General features: G+C 37.1%; 1 pseudogene; it reads right to left on the reverse strand.

The window, feature by feature from the left end:
* Positions 1–4,655: 4,655 nt before the first annotated feature.
* Positions 4,656–11,421, reverse strand: LOC131395467 (suppressor of SWI4 1 homolog; annotated as a pseudogene).
* Positions 11,422–20,072: the final 8,651 nt, after the last annotated feature.

Raw genomic sequence — 20,072 nt, forward strand, 5'->3', positions numbered from 1 at the left:
CCCACCAAGACAGCTCCCTCCATTCTAAAGGATGTGGAGGTAGAAGGTAGAGCTAGAAACCTAAACTTACGATAACAAAAATATCAAATTACTCTCAAATAAAAATGTCTGCTTTCATACTGGTCCCTGATATAGGATCATTTTAAATTAGCCACATATACCTAAAGTCTACATTTTCCTTGCTTCAGAGGCTGACCAGAAGATTATAATTTGTTAATTTTCTTCCTTTCATTTGTGGATAAAACTGAACTAGTGGTCTATTGATTCTATTGCATGCCCAGCATTTAGAATGGCCTATTACACTACAACTGTACCTTCACTGTCTAATATTTTATCTTAGGATTTATGGAAATTCTATGACCTTTCAAATAAATCCTCTTTGGCCATTTGTAGATGATTATTATTACAACATCTGAACATGATTAGGTTTAAAATGGGTATGAATAAACTCTCTTCACTGAAAATAGTTTCCCTTTTGTTCATAAATATCTGAAAGAAAAAATTCTTAACATGAATAATAGGATCAGTGGCTATGAAGAATGAAATCCATATTAAAAGGAAACTGCAGCTAATTTTGAGTGTATCCTATCCCTAAAGGATGGCTTAGAAATTTATTTTAGCATCAAAAGTTTTTATTAGAGGTTGAAGATATGGTTCATGTTCCAGCTCCACAAGAAATTACTGTGTGAGATCTGGCATGTCAGTCAACCTCTCTGAGGCTGAGTTTCATAACTAGTCCTCGATGCAAAGTAGATAGGAAAATGTAGCCAACAGCTGAGCAGGTACAAGCCCAGGTAAAACTCAACTGAAACTATTAGTAAGAGGAGGGTGATAAAAATTCATATTGGGGTATAAGTAGCAGTGACTGACACAGAAAGCTATAAAAATTGCCTTTTATATTTAAATTAAAATAAAACATATAAATGCAAATACTTTAAACATACAATGCCTTATTGGCAAATACTTTTTTGTTTAGATCTCTAGTAAATTTTCAGGCAGAAATAGGCTGTTTTTTGTTACTGTTTCACAATCATAATACTCTAGTTGAAAGAGAAGTTCCACCAAGTTTAGTGAAATACTTGAGTCAACAGAATTGTAGCAATCGTTTCATTTAAGCAACTTATGATGCAATTAGTGACACAGGTGAGGACATTTAAAATGCATGTAAGTTTTTATCCTGCCCATTAAAATAAAGAGGCATTTTGTTGAAGCAAGATGATTATCTCTAAAATAATGTTCTTTCATTAAATTTCCCAATTTAACCCACTTCTGAGTTCTCGTAGGGTTTGAGTGAAGAGTATGATAATTGAACTGCTTTAGCTAATGATATCCCCTGATGGGGAGGCAGCAAAGGAGAGCAAACCTTTGAGCAGCTGAGGGTGCAATTTGGCCTGGCATGAAACTCCTTTCTTGCAAGAGACAGAAGAGAAAACAAAACAAAACAGAAAACAGTAAATAACTTTTTGAACTAAAGTACTTTAAAGATAAATTTTAAAATCTCCTTAATGGAAAATTTTCTCAGAATCTATTCCTCCACAGTATGTGGTGCAAGCTTTGACTTTTTGATAATTTAAACAAGTTTTGCATTGTATTTGAACAAAGAACTGAGGGAAAAGGCAACTTTTCATCTTAAAATGTCCTACTCGATAGCCCCTCCACTTCAGAAAGCAGTGTGTCATGCAGTCTGGAGGCAAATTTTTTTGATCCACAGACCCAAACCGTAACCCAGTTTTATTCATTAGTCAAAATACAGTTGTTGTTTTTTAAGAGGAATTACGGCTATGGCTGATTGAAGAGACTGGCAAATCCTCCCCTCAAAAGACGACTACAAAGCCAAACAAACAGATCAAAAACACAACAAAATAAAAGCCAAGAAAACAATTTCAGTGCTCTAAAAATCAACCAAAGGCAGAACACAATCTGAAAGCATTTATGGTTTGAAAACTGCTGGACACTGAGTAAGAACAGTGGAGACCTCCGGCATTCTGGCCTGGGGATACCCAGGCCCATCTTCCTCCTCCCTCCCAGCTCACAGAGTGGTTCTGCCAGGATGAGTCAACCCACAAGGACTATCAGATTCTCCGCAGCAGGCAAAAGGGGATTACTTAATTTGGAGTGACAGGTGACACCATGCCCCTCAACGCTATCAGTGGATGTGACTTCTCAGAGGTAGGTGAGTCGGGGACATCAACATATCATGTCTACTAGCTTGATATTGTGTGGCTAGGAGACAAGCGTATTCCTGATTGAGACTGATCATGGTAACAGGGGACAAAAGAATGAGCAGATAAAACATGTAATAAAATAATGACTAAAAACTTCCAAATTTGATGAAAACAATAAGCTACACAACCAAGAAACTCCACACACCTAGGCAGGATAAATACAAAGAGATGCACAGACCATATTCAAACTGTTGAAAAACAAAGACAAAGACAATCTTGAAATCATCAAGAGAAGTCAACTCATTACATACAGGGGAACATCAATATTATTGCTTCTTATCAGAAACAACGGAGGTCAGGAGGCAGTGGGATGGCATATTCAAAATGGGGGAAAAATGAAAATGGTCAACACAGAATTCTACACAGTGCAAAACAATTCTACAAAAATAAAGGTACAATAAAAATTGAGAAATATTTTTGCCAGCAGAACTGTCTTACAAGAAATATTAGAAGAATTTCTTCAGGCTGACAAAAAATGACACCAGATTGTAACTGAAATCCATAGGAACAAACTGAGATCACAGGAAGTGGCAAATATATGAATTAATATAAATATAAACAATATAAATCTAAATCTACTTTCTTTAGATTCATATAAATATATAAATATATTTTTCTCTTAATTTTATAGAAGGCAAAAGATTATATAATGTGATATGTATAGCACTGTATTGGTTAGGGTCAAAATATGTACAAATATAATATATATGACAATAGTAGCAAAAAAGGAAGGAAGGAGAATGAAAGTATATTGAAACATGGTTTGATAATTTAATCAAAACTGAGTTAGTATTAATCTGAAGTGGTTTATGATAAATCAATATGCATATTATCCATAAAACAATCATTCAGAAAATAACCAAAAAAACTCATTTAAAAATCAACAGAGTAGGGGCCGGCCCAGTGGCGCAAGCGGTTAAGTGCGTGCGCTCTGCTGCAGCGGCCTGGGGTTCGGCGGTTCAGATCCCAGGTACGCACTAGCGCACTGCTTGTCAGGCCATGCTGTGGCGGCGTCCCATATAAAGTGGAGGAAGATGGGCATGGATGTTAGCCCAGGGCCAGTCTTCCTCAGCAAAAAAAGAGGAGAATTGGCAGATCTTAGCACAGGGCTGATCTCCTCACCAAAAAAAAAAAAAAAAAAATCAACAGAGTGGAAACGCTACATTAAAAAATACTTATTTAGCACAAAAGAATGCAGTCAAGGAAGAACAGAGATACAATAAATAGCAGGAATGTAGAAAACGAATTACAAATAACAAAGATAAATTCAACTATATCAATAATTACTTTGAACGGGAATGGTCTAAAAACCCCAATCAATAGGCACAGATTATCAGACTGTATACAAAAGAAAAGAAGCAAGACCAACTATAAGCTGTTTACAAGATATCCACCTTAAATTAAGAGACAAAATGGATTGAAAGTAAAAGCATGTGAAGACTTATCACGCAAACAGTAAACTTAAGAAGCTAGAAGGCTATATTAATATAAGCCAAGGAAAGAAATATTAGAGACAAGCAGGGAATTTCGTAATGATAAAAGGGTCAATGCATCAGGAAGACATACCAATTGTAAACATATATCCACCTAACAATACAGGCCTAAAATATGGACAGAAACAAAAAATGTACGGAATTGAAGGGAGAAACAGTTCAACAATAACAGTGAGAAAGTCTAATACTTACTCTCAGTAAATGAAAGAACAACTAATCAGAAAAACTAGAAATTATGTAGAAGACTTGGACAACAGTACCCAACAGACAGCTATAGAAATTCCACCCAATAACAGCAGAATCCACATTCTTTTCATGCACCATTTTCCAGGACAGACCATGTGCAAAGAAATAAAACAAGTCGTAATACATTTAAAACTACTGAAATCATACATAGTATGTTATCCGACCACAAAGGCAATACATTACAAATCAACAGAAACAAATATGGGAAATCCTCTAATATTATCCATTTAAACAACATCATTCTAAATAACTCATGGATAAAAGGAGAAATCACAGGCAAAATATAGAAAATATTCTGAAATAAACGTAAATGAAAACACAACATATCATAATTTACGTGATGCAGCTAAACAATGCTTAGATGGAAATGCGTAGCCATATGGTCTGTATCAGAATGAAAAAAGATCTCAAAATTATAAGCTGAGCTTCCATCTTAAGAAACTAGATAGCCACAAGCAAACTAAACCCAAAACAACTAGAAGCAAAGAAATAAAAAATATATTAAAAGAGATATCAATGAAGTAGTAGATAAACAATTGAGAAAAATCAATGAAACTCAAAGTTTGTTATTTGAAAAATTAAAAAAACACAAATTATCAAAAACAAAAAGGAAAACTTGGGACACCATTAATGGCCCTAGAGAAATAAAAATAGATTATAAAAGATTATTATGAATAACTTTATGCCAACAAATTATACAACTGAGATGAAACAAAAATTCTTAGAAAGAAAGAAATTATCAAAACTGACTTAGGAAGAAATAGAAAATCTGAATATACTTATAAAATATAAAGAAAATATTCCCACAAAGAAAAGTTCAGGCCTGGGTGAATTCTGTCAAACAAAGAAGAGAATTATTAGAAACTCTTTACAAATTCTTTTTAAAAAATGTAAGAGGAAGGATCACTTACCAACCCATTTTCCAAGGCTAGTATTATTCTGTTACTCAATCCAAACAAAGACAACCCAAGAAAAGAGAACTATAGACAAACATACCCTTTCAACGTACATGCAAAATCCTTGACAAAATATTAGTAAACTAAATAAATTATTATACACCATAATTGTCTTAGTTCAGACTGCTATAACAAGATACCACAGAGAAGGTGGCTTAAACAACAGAAATTTTTTACTCACAGTTCTGGAGGCTGGGAAGTCCAAAATCAAGGTGTTGGTTGATTCGGTTCCTCGTGAGAGCCCTTTTCCTGGCTTGCAGATTGCATTCTTCTCATTGTATCCTAACATGGTGGAAAGCAGAGAGAGAAGCAAGCTCTCTCATCTCCTCTCATAAGGGCACTAATCTCATCATGAGGGTTCTACCCCTATGACCTAATTACCTCCCAAAGTCCCCATCTCCTAATATTGTCACATTGAGGGTTAGGACTTCAACATATGAATTTGGGAAGGGACACAAACGTGTTGTCTATAACAACGACCAAGTGATATTTATCTCAGGAATGCAAGGTTGATTTAACATATGAAAATAAAATAAAGGAATACCCCACACAATAATAGAATAAAATACAAAACCACATGATAATCACATTAAACATAGTAAAAACACTGGAAAAATTGAACACTTCCATGATTTAAAAAAAAAAAAATGAAGGCGTATCCATATACTATAAATAATAGGAAATTTCTTCTTCAACCTGATGAAGGACCTCTGTGAAATACCTACACCTAACATAACCCTTAGTGGTGAAAATGAATGCTTTCCTCCAAAGATGAGGAACAAGTCAAGTATGTGCATTTTTGTCACATCTATTCAACCTTATAACGGAGGTTCTTGCCATGGCTATCTAACAAGAAAAAGAAAAATTATTTTATTTGCAGATAACATAATCTTCTATATAGCAAATCCTATGGAATCCACTAAAATACTATTAGAACTAATTAATGAGTTCATCAAGATTGCCAGATACAATATGTTAAAATCAACTGTATTTCTATATAGTAGCAGTGAACAATACAAAAATGAAATTAAGAAAATAAGTCCATTTACAATAGCATCAAAAAATAAAATACCTAGGAATACATCCAATATTCAAAGAAGTGCATAACTTATACACTTAAAACTATAAAACTTTGAAAAAGAAATTTAAGAAGATCTAAATAAATGGAAAGGAAAACATGTTAATGAATCAAGTATTCTCATGAACCTAAATATAAGAATTAAACTAGAACACTTCTAGAAAATAAGAAAATCATTGTGTCCTGGAGTTTGGCAAAAAATTCTCAGACTTCAAACATGATACACAAAAGTATTAATTGGTAAACTAGACTTCATCAAAATTAAAAAATTTTGTGCTTCAAAAAATACCATTATGACAATGAAAAGTCAAGCCACAGACTGGGAGAAAATATTTGAAAATCATATATCTAATAAAGGACTTGTATGCAGAAAATATAAATAAACCTTACAACTTAATAAGAAGACAAACAACCTAATTTAAAAATCAGCAAAAGATTTGATTAGACATTTGACCAAAGAAGATATATGAATGGCTAAGGAGCACTTGAAAATATGCTCACATTACTAAACATCAGGAAAACGCTGAAGTCACAAAGAGATAAAACTGCACAACCATTAGAATGTCTATAATCAAAAAGTCAGACAACATTAAGTGTCAGAGAGACTACTGAAAAACTGAAACCATTATGCATTGCTAGTGGGAAGATAAAAATGGTACAGCCACTTTGGAAAACGGTTCTTAAAAAATATAAACATTTATTTACCATATAACCCAGCAATTTCACTTCTAGGAATCTACCCAAGAAAAATGAAAAGATAGGTCCACATAAAAACATGTGTTTGAATGTTCATAGCATCATTATTCCTAAAAGCCCAAAACTGGAAACAACCCAAATGTCTATCAACTGACAAATGGATAAACAAAATGTGGTACACCCACACAATGAAATATTATTCAGCCATAAAAAGGAATAAACTACGAACACATTCTACAACTTAGATGACCTCAAAACCAGCAGGCTACATGATAGAAGGCAAATGTAAAAAACTACAATGTATGATTTTATTTATACAAATTTTCTTAAAAAGGTAGATTTATAGAGAATGAAAGAAAATCAGTGGTTTCCCAGGGTTGAGTTTTAGAGTAGGGATTAACCTTGGGGGATGATGGAACGTTCTAAATACGTATTATGATGAAGGTCGTACAACTCTAAATTTATGTAAATTGTAAATTTATTTTTTGAAGTTAGTTGGCAGAAACCATTGTTAAATTTTGTGCATTTACACTTACAAATTGATCATTAATTGAAATCATTCACTAAGGAAATAAATTCCTCATCCTAAAAAGAATAAATAAATAAAAACTAATTTGTCCTTGTTCTCACAGTGGAATGTTGGGGGCAGGAAGGGTATGTGACACTCTTTCCTCCTCCATCTACAGGCTTACTGTCTGCAATTCCTACACTCTTTCCTTCTCCAGTTTTGGGACTAAAGCTTTTATTCAAAGGTGATGCAGGGAATCCATTTTTGCCAGTGAGCAACAAAGTAACCAATGCAACAGAAAAGTTTCATTTTATTACAACTATGTCTGACATTTGAGGCCATTTTTCTATTGTTGTCCTATTGTCATGGTCTACTTTGTAGATGAGGTTAAATAAAAGGCAATACAATGTTGTGGGCAAAAACTCAAGGAATGGAGATAGCCAAGTCCAGGTTTAATCATTTTTAATTCTATCATATCCTAGTGCAGGGACATTGAGAAAGTTACTTGATGTCTTTCATCCACAGATTGCTCCTCTAGAAATGAGGGTGATAATATCTGTCTTCCTCATACAGTTGTTTTGAGGATTAAATGAGATGTTATATATATAAAGAACTTATCACAGTTTTTCACACTTCACAATAGATCTGAAATATGACCACTTTTCACCTCTTCCCCTGTAATCTTTCTAGTCCACAGGTGCATCATTCTCTCCTATGCAACTAAAATAGCTGTTAAACTAGTTTCTCTGCTTCTGCCGTTTTCCTCCTATGAACTATTGTTCACAGAGCAGAAGAGATTTCTAAATGGTAAATCCGATTATGCCACTCTCTTGCTCTCAAATCCTTCAGTGGTCTCCTACAAATCCCCATATGTTCTGGGTCCCCACTATCTCTCTGGCCTCATTCCTATCAATATCTCCCTTGATCACCGAGTCACCCTGACCTTACAATTCCTCCAACTCAGAAAATACACTGCATCTTAAAGTATTTGCCCCCGCTGTTTACTTTTCTGAAATATTCTTTCCCCAGATAGTCAAATACCTTATTCCCTTATTACTCAAGACAAATGAGACCTTCTCAAGGACACTTTTTCGGAGTCCTCTAACATAGCAAACTCTGTCACTCTATATCCCTTTAACTTACTTTAATCCTACTACTGAATAATATATAGTAATTTTCCTATCTACTTATAATTTTTGTCCCCCCTAGAATATAAGCAACATGAAAAAAGGCCTTTTGTATCTTTATTGTACTGTTGTTTCCCTAGGATTTACAACAGTGCCAAGCACACAGTAGGCTCTCAACAAATATCTGCCTAATAAATGAATGAATAATAAACAGTTACTGCTCAATATATTTAAATATCATCATAATTGAATAAGACCTTGGGTGATTTGATTCAACATTAGCTAATACACAGCACTGCAATCAGTTTCCTAATCACAATCAAGTGACTATTAAAATCCTCACATCTCGAAATGGTCATTTAAAAATCAAAACAAAACGAAAACAAAAAACACTTTCCATTCTAATTGGATAACATATTCACAGCTCATACAAGCACTTTTATGAAACTTAAATGAAAAGAAATTCAGTATTTTTCTATATTAATTCACTATTGATTTACTACTATCTATTTCTGTTTCAGTATTAAACTTTGGATAAGTTATCTCCCTTAGGGAGTCTCCTGGATGTATTAAGAGCTCTACACACAGTACTACTCTCATAAGAGAACAGGAATTTATCCCTACAAACAATTAATCATGGCTCCCTGGAAATGCTTTACAGACCCAGTCCTCCCATAGCTATTTATCTCCTTCCTTATAAATTGCCTCATTACACAGTTTAACTGTTTGCAACCTGAATTTTCTATTATATTTCATATTTACTTTGTAACTACAGTAAAACTCATAAAACACTAAGTATGACCCAAAAATTTAATCTAAAAATGCTATGGCAGCATGAAACAAGCCCCTGGTTGGTAGAGATCCTAGTTTTGGCTACAGGATTTAAATCCTTCTAAGACTTAGTTGACTTCTGGAACCATTTAGCGATGGTTGATAACTCAAACATCCATAGTGATAATGCTAGGTTCCATGGTTAGATAGAATCTCCTGGAAACTTGCTGTCTTTTTTTATTGGTCCCATCCTAGGAGAATTCTTTAGGAGAATTCTTTAGGAGAATTGAGAGCCATTAGGACCCACGATGACTTCTGTGCTCCCCTAGATTGCGTTACTTTTGTATATTCACCTAGCCTTGCCATCCAATCCTCTCTCTCCCCACTCTCCTCCACCACTCCTTAAGAAACTTGTTTAACGAGGAGGATGAGAGACAATGGCCAACTGAACTATGACTGAATTTATATTATAATAGGGTTCTGCTTAAATCTTTTTAATCTAATCAAACTTTTTTGGAGGTGGGATTCGAGTTTATGCAGAATTTAAATAAATTAACTCTGCCTATATATTTCATTTTACCTCCCATTAGCAAGCGCATCGTCAACAAATTGAGACAGACAGCAATAAAAATAAAACTCACAAAAGTGTAAAAATGCAGCTAGTAGTGGTCTTTGGAGGCCTCTGGTCACCACCTCGGTCCCGGTCTGGGTCTGGCCTCCACTCCTTTTCCAGCGGCTTCTAGCCTGGGGGCCCGGCAGGCTGTCCCCACTTGGCCACCTTCAGGAACATGTCCTCATCAGGCTCGTCGTCCCGCACCTGGCGGAAATCCTCCTCCTCCTCCTCGCCGGTCCCTCCTGCTTCGGGGGAGCCCCAGGGTCCTCGGCATCACTGTCCCTGTTGGGCTCTACCCATGCCCTCTTCATGCCCACCAGGCTCTTCTTCTTGTGGGCCTCTCACTGCTCCCGCCTGTGCTGGGCCGTCTGGCCCTGGGGGTCCTGCCTGGGGGCCTTGAGCTGCAGTTTCTCCTCCTTGGCTGCCAAGGTGGCCTGCAGCTCCTCCAATGTCTTGTGCACGAAACTGCGGGGCAGCACGTTCCCCTCCCCAACACCCTCCTGGATCTTGATGAGCGGCAGGTGATCCCAGGCCAGGTCTCGGTGAGCCGCACCGCGCTCTGCGGGAGCCGCGTGTTGCAGCGCCCCGCCACGGCCTAGGGCAGCTCGGTCAAGCTGTGCTCGCCGTGGGGCTCCGCCTCGCTCTCTGGAGCCCCTCGCCCGTGGCAAGCAGCTCGCCGACACCACGCGGGCGGCTCATGTCGGGGAAGTTCTCCTGGAGAAGCTTCTTCATCCCATGACTTGCGCCCCAAGGAATGACTTCGATGCCATAACGGCGGGAATCCAGCTCCTGGGAGTTCAAGGTTGTAGTTGATGACACGGCAGCACTTAAGGGTGTTCAGGTTCACCTGTGCACGCTGATGCAGGGGCACAGGTTCCGGGACACGGTGGCCATGAACTTCACATGCATGCCGCGGGGGCTGAAGCTGCTGAGCACCAGGAGGGAAGGGTGGGCAGACTGCTGCTCCAGCACGCGGTTCCGACGCAGCGAGGACACCACGGCGTGCACCAGCGCGTACCAGTTGATCCAGGTCAAGGTGGGCCTCCCGGGAGGGGCATCACCTTAAAGAAGATATTGGTCTCCGGCTTGCTCAAGACCTGTAAGTGTGTGACCTCCAGGGGCCCAGCCACTGCCACACAATTCTTCAAAGAGTTTTTCTTCTTCTGTGCACACAGCGGTGGTGGTGAGCGTCTCCAAAACCTGCCTCAAGCCAGGCCGAGGGGCCAGATTTGGCGCCCACACGGCCCAGTGAACAGAAGGAGTGCGGCTGCGCGGCGTGGGCCTGGAGGGCTCAGAGCTGCTCGTAGGCGCATGCGCGCGCTCCTGGTGCCGGGATTTCCCGGCCTGCCCCGCGGCGGCGTTCCCGCCCCGAGGCCCAGTCTGCCGGGCGCCGGCGCTTCCGGCGCCTGCAAGAGTCGCCGATGACCGACTGTGTTATATACACATATGGATTTAAAATCTGAGAAAACAGATTTCTGTGTCCTGACTGCAGTACAAGATGGGGGTAAGTTGGTGAGGACAGGTAAGAGTAAAATAAAGTTCTTCTTAAACAGACGTTGGTGAACTCCCTTCTGCCAGATGCTCAGAGCCAATGCTTTCCACCTGATCACCTTTGCGTGTTGTTTAGAACCTACCCAGCGCCATCCCTCGCCTCGCCGCGGACAGCTGATGGCAGGTTCCTGGATGTGAAAAAGCGTTTTCTTTGCATTTTCACTCCCTTTCCAAACCCTGTCCTGTGGCAGTTTATTCCACGCAGGATTTCTCTGTGTGTGTGTGGGGGGGGGGGGGTCCCATCACGCCTCCAGGTGTTCTCTTGGACAGTTTTAAATGGCTCTTTCCGGCTCAGACTGGCTCTTTCTCCACGTCGCACACATCTGGTGCTGGTGAAACGTTTCCACCTCCTCGTCCCTGGCATCACTGTAAGTGTTATCTGTGGCTCAGTGTAGATTTGGATCAATAGCTTTCTCTCCTGTCCCCACCCCATCGGCTCAGGCTGATAGCAACAGCCTCTTGCCTTTATATTCCACAGTGAGGGTCCGCTGTGTTGCTCCCCTACAGCTGTAGGAAACACATACCAGGCACTTCAAGGGGTCCATAGAAGCCCTTCTTGTTAGAACTGACATTGGCAGCAGGCACTCTTATCCCTCTGCTTTGGGGTGGGAGAGACAGCCACGTGTAACTCTCTCCGAGGAAAGAGCCCTCACATATCCTCTCTCAGCTCTCTCTTTCAGTGCTTTTATATGTCCTTGGGGGCTTTCCAGCATCCTGAACTTGTTTTCAAATATTTCCTTTGCTAACTTCATATTGCTTTGGCATAAGACTTTGGAATTTTATGTTCGGTTTGGTTTGGTCTTGGTTTACAATTGACCTGCTCTTATATTCACATCAGTGAAATATTTAGGTCTAGGATTTAAAGCTGGGTCAACCTGACTCCAGAGCTCTGCTCTGTAAGATGTCCCCAAACACAAATCCATTGTCTGCCACCCGTCTCCATTGACATCATCTTGCCTCTTTGACCTCTAAATGCTCTAAGAAAGTGGTGTTCTTGTCACACTCTTGGAAAGCTTTAGTTTGATTTCTTTTTAGTTTGATTGAGAATCTATTCCAGCTCTTACATACTAACTTTAAAAGAACCCACTAACATTTTCTCGCTTCTCTTTCCTTTCATGTTGTTTATCCAGGAAGTTTCTTTGTGGAAACATGTATGTGGCAACTGATCTTCCCACACAACTTCTTGGAATATGACAACAGTTTTTGTTTTCTCTGATAGACCTTGTATAATCAGCAACTATGTTAATATCAGAAATGTTCCCCTGAGAATTCTGTATATCCTATTTTTTCAATAAATAGATTTGGCTGCTGAGTAACATAATTTCTTCTGTTTTCCCTCTGAAGCATATTTAATCACAAACTAGGAGGTTAGATAGGCCTATATTTGCAGACTGTCTCATAATTCTGAGGATTCCAATTTTATTTGGTTATATTTTTTAAAAGAAAAAGAATGGTAGTCTAGTGTGTGCAAGAAATTTTAATTGGGAGTCAGAACACTAATAATACCTGCCCAGACACCCACATAAGATTGTTGATAAATGTATGTAATAGCACTTCATAAAACTTAGAGGGATTTTAATACTATTACCCACGCCCACTCTTTGTTTCATAACGCACAGAAAAGCACTGGTTACATTCATCATGAAAATGTACATACTCCAAAAATATATAGTTGAAACAACACTTTATTATTAAAAGTTCTATATTTATCAGTGTTGAAGTTTCCTTTTATGAAGTTAGTAAGTACCTTGGAGGGGAACATTGCTCTTATTCTGATTCACTAAATTATTTGTAAATTACTGAATACTTTGAACACATTCTTCAGTACATTTGTATTATATCAGAAACATGGTGGGTTTTGAGAAAGCAAAAGATGCAGACATCATCTTTGTATTTTACCTTTAATTGTGTTTGCCAATTTTATGTATCTTGCATTTCCCCATATTTCACTTGCAGCATTTTATTCAAATAATATACAATGAGATCAAGCCACAAGAACTCCAAATGCTCAGTCTATGATTGCCAGCCAGTGAATGGGTTCTCTTTCAATTTCATTTAATTAACAGTTCCTGAATTTTAGTATAATGAAAGGAGCCTGAAATACAAAAATTGTTCCCCTTTTACATAAAACACTCCTGCACACACATTTCACTAAAACCTGCATCTCTAAATCATTCCTTTGATAATTATTGAATAAAACACAATTTCCAGTTACACAAAAGAGAAATCACGTAACATAAGTGCAGGTTAAGTCAATAATGGAGTCAATTAAAAATGGGCGCAGATGGACATAGCCTTGGAGGAGGCAGAGTGGTCATTTCTTACAGTGAAGAAATTAAAGGGGAATAGGAAAACATTAATAAAAAGAAAAGCTAAGTAACCTAAAAATAGATAAATATGTAACCTAAGACAATTTAAAAGTTAAATATTTTTCCTGCAATCTCATCTTATTATTCAAATTTTTAAAAAGTTAATTCTGTATCCTCTGAATGCATGAACACCATAATCTTTATCAAAAGTTATACTGGTAAAATGATAGTCAGGGAACACTTAGCACCAACCTTAAACTATACAATATGTATTTGACGTGAACGATGTTGGCTTTGTGTGTATGTTCATTTCAACCATAATATCATGGCAGAAAAGTTTGTTGTATGATCTACAGGTCTTTTAGAAAGCAGTTAAAGAAGTTATTATCCATAGTACCTATTGCTATCCTCATATGAACCTATTGCTATCCTCATATATATACTATATATGATGGATATACATACATACATACACTATTTTTGTTTTGGTTTTTACTCCCATTTTCCCTTTTTGACTGTAAACTTTAAGGACCAAGAAATTAAGTTATCAATCTATACATACTGGGTGATATATAGTTAGAAAAAGAGAGAGAGAGAGGTATCTTACTTTTTAACTCAAAAAATGTTTTAAGATGTATCCATGTTGCCAGTTATATACCTAATTGATTGCATTTTGCTACTATAAGGTATTCTATAGTATGTGTCCAATATGTGCATCTAAAATGTATATAAACAGAGAGAGATCAACATATATAGAGAAATATCAATATGTGTGTGTGTGTATCATATGTTCACACAGAGAGAGTCAGGAGGATGAGGAGCATAGAAAAACTAACAAAATAAAACAAAAGACACTTTGAGGTTTGAGAGTGCAAATTTAAAAAATAGAGGATGAATTAAAATATTTTCTTCATCTTAGATGAATAGATACTTATGGCTTGGTATAAAACGTAAAAAGTGTTGTAACTAAAACAACTTCAAGGGAAACAAAATTATTATGCCCTAAAACCTGTTTTTGGAACAAAAAGTGGCTCCTAAGTTGACAAAGATCTGATGTTGTATGTAGATACAATGAAAGAGTTAGAATAAAATTGTTTCATAAATTATGAGAATGAAGATCACAGATTCTCCTACATTTTTCTATTATCATATAGTTGTAATTTTCACACTTCAGCTTTTAAGTAAACTGAATTCTATTTTTGTAAGTAGTATAAGACGTTAAGTTAATTTCTCTAACATCATTTTGAAGGAGCCATTTTTACACCACTGTATGTGTAATATACTTTATACAGATAATATGATATATACCATATATCCTTCTATATACACTATATGTGTATTATGTGTCTATAAAATGAAAAAAGCAAACTAAATTTATATACAATTATATAATGTTGGTTGGGTTAAATTAATTTAAGCTTTCTTTCACTTGAATCTGAAACAGCCTTGAACAACAGAGGTGTTATGAAATATTTCTGAGATGATACTATAATAAAATATATTTTGTCTGCCATTGCTTCACCAGATTCAATTAGAAAAAACAAACTGAGAAAATAATTAAAAGTCTACAGAATAGCTTTAGACTTCGTATGTTTGGTGGTTACCAAAGGGGAAAGGGGTGGGGGAGGGCGAAAGGGGTGAAGGGGCACATGTGTATGGTGAGAGGTAGAAACTAGACTTTTGGTGGTGAACATGATGCAGTCTATACAGAAGTCAAAATGTAATAACATAGACCTGAAATTATATAATGTTATAAACCAATGTGACTTCAATAAAAAAAAAAAAGAAACCTCATAGAAGGACTTAACTGTTGGCATTTCTATTTTACAGATAAGAAAAGTGAGGCTCATTTGTGCTAAGTAACTTTCTCTGAAATTTCACTCAGTGAGGAGCGTACCTAAGATTTATATTCAGCTCCATCGGTCTACTCTTAAACTTAGGCTTCATCCACTAAATCAAGGGTGAGCAGACTTTTTCTCTCAAGGGCCGGATATAAATATTTTAAGCTTTACAGCCCATATTGTCTCTGTTGCAACTACTCAATTCTCATTATGGGGCAAAAGAAGCCATAGGCAACATGTAAACAAATAAGCATGGCTGTATTCCAATAAAACATTATTTATGGACCTAATTTTAATTTCATAAAATTTTCAAGTCATGAAATATTTTCCCTTCAATTTCTTTCAACTATTTGAAATATAATAAATATTCTTTGCTTACATGCTGTACAAAACAGTGGCAGGCTGGATTTGGCTCATGGGCTGTAATTTTCCACCCCTGCGTTAAACTGTGTTAAACTTAGGCAGTCAGAAAGGGGCGGAAGTTTGTATTTCCGTGGGGATATGCTGCTATGAGATCATTTTACCTTAAGAATGTAGACAAAGTGATTTTATGGCATCAAAAATAGATACCCAGCAGACAGACAGAAATGCCAAACCAGAGTTCAAGATAAGAGTTAGTAATGGTAAAAATTTATTTGAGAGTCATTCCCATGAGGTTATAGCTCAAGCTGAAATAGTAGTTGAAAATGTGGTTTTGGAGATAGTAAGAACTATGCAGTGGAAGGGGAGAAAGGAGCAAAAGAAAGTGACATGTGTATGGAGGTAACAGTGAGAAGGATAGAATCAAGAGGAACAAATTTATGGGAGATAGGGAAGGAGATAGTTTCATGAAAGAGGAGCTAATAACAAATTCAAGAGGACAAGGAAAAATCCATGGCTCCATTTAGCAACTAAGTAGTTCAACAATGACTTCCAAAAGAAAAGTCCCTATAGAAAGGTTAGTGGGAGACAGCAGTAGAAGATCCGACTTGCCGTTAGAAGTAAACTTTTTGAAAGGAGACACCATATTTAAGCTAAAAATTTAATGCTTAATAAATGCTTATTTTACTGAAACCTTTATATTTCATAGGTAAGCATTGACAACAATAAATAACTGAAAGCAAGACAATGGTGTTTACACACAGACCTGCAATCTCTGCAGATTTAGAAACTGCTAAGGTTCAGTTGTCATATTGTGGGACTTCCATGAGCTTCACCTTATTCATTAAGATTTTTCTCATGTAATTGCAACTTTTATTTCGATGTGTTTTAATATATGGGGCATATCTATAATTTGGAGCTTGTGATGTATCTGCCACTCTTCTAACTTTAAAGGACCGGCTGATTAAAATTCTGGCCCTTAGGTCTCTATGCATAGGAGATGAAGTTGGATAAAAAGTAGCTCCCAGGGGCCGGCCCCGTGGCTTAGCGGTTAAGTGCGCACACTCCGATGCTGGCGGTCGGGGTTCGGATCCCGGGTGCGCACCAATGCACCGCTTCTCGGGCCATGCTGAGGCCGTGACCCGCATACAGCAGCTAGAAGGATGTGCAAGGTGTGCAACTATGACATACGGCTACCTGCTGGGGCTTTGGGGGAATAATAAATTTAAAAAAAAAAATGTTTAAAAAAAAAAAAAAACGTAGCTCCCAGGTTGATATTTTCAGGGAAAGAAGTTAGAATCAAAACATGGAATGTGGAAATATACCCCCTCCAGAGTATAGGAAGTTTTTCAACAGGAAATATAATCTATGCATGTAGGGGGAAATTGTTTCTGATTTAAGGTCACAAAGGGAAACATAAGGCAAATATTGAGAAAACATTAACTTAAGGAATAATTACAGAGGTGTGGGGAGGATTAAGAGAACACAGATGGCATGGTTAGCAAAAGCAAGAAACTGCTTTTACACTGAGAACTGAAGGCACAAGTGGACAAAATAGTTTCCAGAATTCAGTGAGACCTGAGTCTATGGAGAAGTGTCAGGGTCCAGGAGTTCCAGTCATGGAGAGACAGTTACTGCTAGAGATTCAGCCTTCTAGAAAAAGTGTTTCAATCTAACAAGATTTAACAGTTCTTAGGCATTTACCAAAATGACTATAGACAAGATTTTGCCTGTAAAACATTGGCTGATGTTGCATTTTCAGATATCTGAACATATTGTAACCTAATGGTTTACTTCATTTGACTTAGAATACATTTGAACATAATTTGATAAATACGTAGTTTGCTATTTTCTGAATTAAAATACATCCTGGATTTGTTTTTTCACAAAATACTAATTTCTCCTTCTACAATCTTCAACCAAAATTCACTGCCACCTATATCACATATTTATAACAAAATTTTAACATCTTAATTGAATCAATTTAAAAATATCAACACCAACATTTTTGACATATTGTTTGGAAAGAACACCAAAACTGTATTCTATTAAACTTGTTTTATTCTTTTATATTGTTTCCATTTATCTACCTTGGATAAGATTAAGTCATTGAGCCACTAAGTGCCTATCTGTATGTGTATAGTATCTTCCTAGGCGCCATGGAGGACTAATTAGAAAACAACATTCCTGTCATTTGATGCCTACAATCAGTCTGTAGGACATAAAGTCCTCTACAAGCAAATATATTGGAATATAGAAGAAAGATCACTTCAGGAAGGATGTGATATCCGAGCTCAGCATTTAAGAATAGGCTATGCAGAGTGACAGGATATTTTCCGATTACAGGAAGCAGAGAGGATGCCTCCCTCTAACTGTGATAAGTGAAAATAAGCAGGCCCTGGGTACAACCAACACCACTGTAAATGGAAATAAATCAGCAATGATGCAGGCCTCGGGATGGATTGCTCTCTGGGGAAATACCATTCTATCTACCAGATTCTATAAAAACGGGCAAAGTGACAATATCAAACTTTTAATAATGCTGAGTAAGCACTTTGCCCTAATATGCTGTGACTACAGAATTTATAGCAAATCATAAAACACACTATGTGATCATCTCCCCAATAAATCCCTTCTAAACCTTTTGAACTCGACACACTTTATCCAGTTTGAAACAGTATGTTTTATTCTCCTAAAATCTTGAGAAAATAAGAAGAGAATTTACTCTGAAAACGAAGATGCAAGTTCTTATAAAGAGCTTCAAACTTAGGTGTCACTAGTCAATTCTTAAATTATTAAAAGGACTGATATTTGAAAAAATAAATACAAGAAATAGAAGTTAAAAAGATGTGCATTGCACATCACTAATCATCAGGGAAATGCAAATCAAAACAGCACTAAGATATCATCTCACGCCCATTAGAATGGCTATAATCACCAAAACAAAAGACAAAAAACAACAAATGTTGGAGAGGATGTGGAGAAACAGGAACCCTCATACACAGCTGGTGGGAATGCAAACTGGTGCAGCCTCTATGGAAAACGGTATGGAGATTGCTGAAAAAATTAAAAATAGAAATACCCTATGATCTAGCTATCCCACCACTGGGAATCTATCCAACAAACCTGAAATCAACAATCCGTAGAGGCTTATGCACCCCTGTGTTCATTGCAGCATTATTCACTATAGCCAAGAAGTGGAAGGAACCCAGGTGTCCTTCAGCTGATGATTGGATCAAGAAGATGTGGTATATATATACAATGGAATACTACTCAGCAGTAAAAAAAAGACAAAATTGTCCCTTTTGCAACAATATGGATGGGCATGGAGGGTATTATGGTAAGTGAAATAAGCCAGAAAGAGAAAGAAAAACACTGTATGATCTCACTCATATGTGGAATATAAACCAACACATGAACAGAGAAAACTGTATTGTGGTTACCAGGGGCAGTGGGGCTAGGGGATGGGCACAAGGGGTGAAGGGAGACATATATGGTGATGGACAAACAAAAATGTACAACCCAAAATTTCACAATGTTAAAAACTATTAAAACATCAATTAAAAAAAAAACCCAAAAAAAGATGTACATTGCAAACCTGGTTAAATGATGCTTATTCCTTAACAGTCAGCTAACTGACTTTCATACCAATATGTAGGTAAAAGTTTTAAAAGATATTTGTAGTTAGAAGTGTCTATTCAGTATTTATTAGCTCTTGTTGGTATTATTTTATTTTGTATTTATTGTTCTGACTTCATCAGTGTTTGTTTGGCAACAATGTGGACCTACCTACCTATCATAGGAAAATTCTGAACATCCATTCTTGTCCAAGAGCTCCCCATGTGTTTCACTGAAGCCTCTGTTGAAGATGTCTCATGAGCCGACTTATTTTGTTGCCCAGACCTGCTTCTCACCCCAGAGGAACTGTTGTTCTCAAGGGCACTCACCAATAAACCTTGTGGGTACAAATATCAGTGTGTTAGAGTCCATATCACAGAGAACCCAATCTAAGACGGATGTCCATTTTCTCCAAGTTATCTCTAGATTCAGTGTAATCTTGACAGAATCCAAATAGATTTTTTATGAAACGGATAAGTTGATTCTAAAAATGTGTATGAAAATGCATAGGATCTAGAACAGTCAATTTTGGGGAAAAAAAGTTGAAGAAATCAAGTTATACTACTGATTTCAAGGTTTACTCCATAGCCATAGTAATCAAAATATGCTGGAATTGGTGTAAGGGTAGACACATAGATCAATTGAATGGAATTGAGAGACTGGAAATAGAACCATACATA

Source organism: Diceros bicornis, chromosome 31 (assembly GCF_020826845.1).
Source record: "Diceros bicornis minor isolate mBicDic1 chromosome 31, mDicBic1.mat.cur, whole genome shotgun sequence".
Taxonomy (NCBI): domain Eukaryota; kingdom Metazoa; phylum Chordata; class Mammalia; order Perissodactyla; family Rhinocerotidae; genus Diceros; species Diceros bicornis.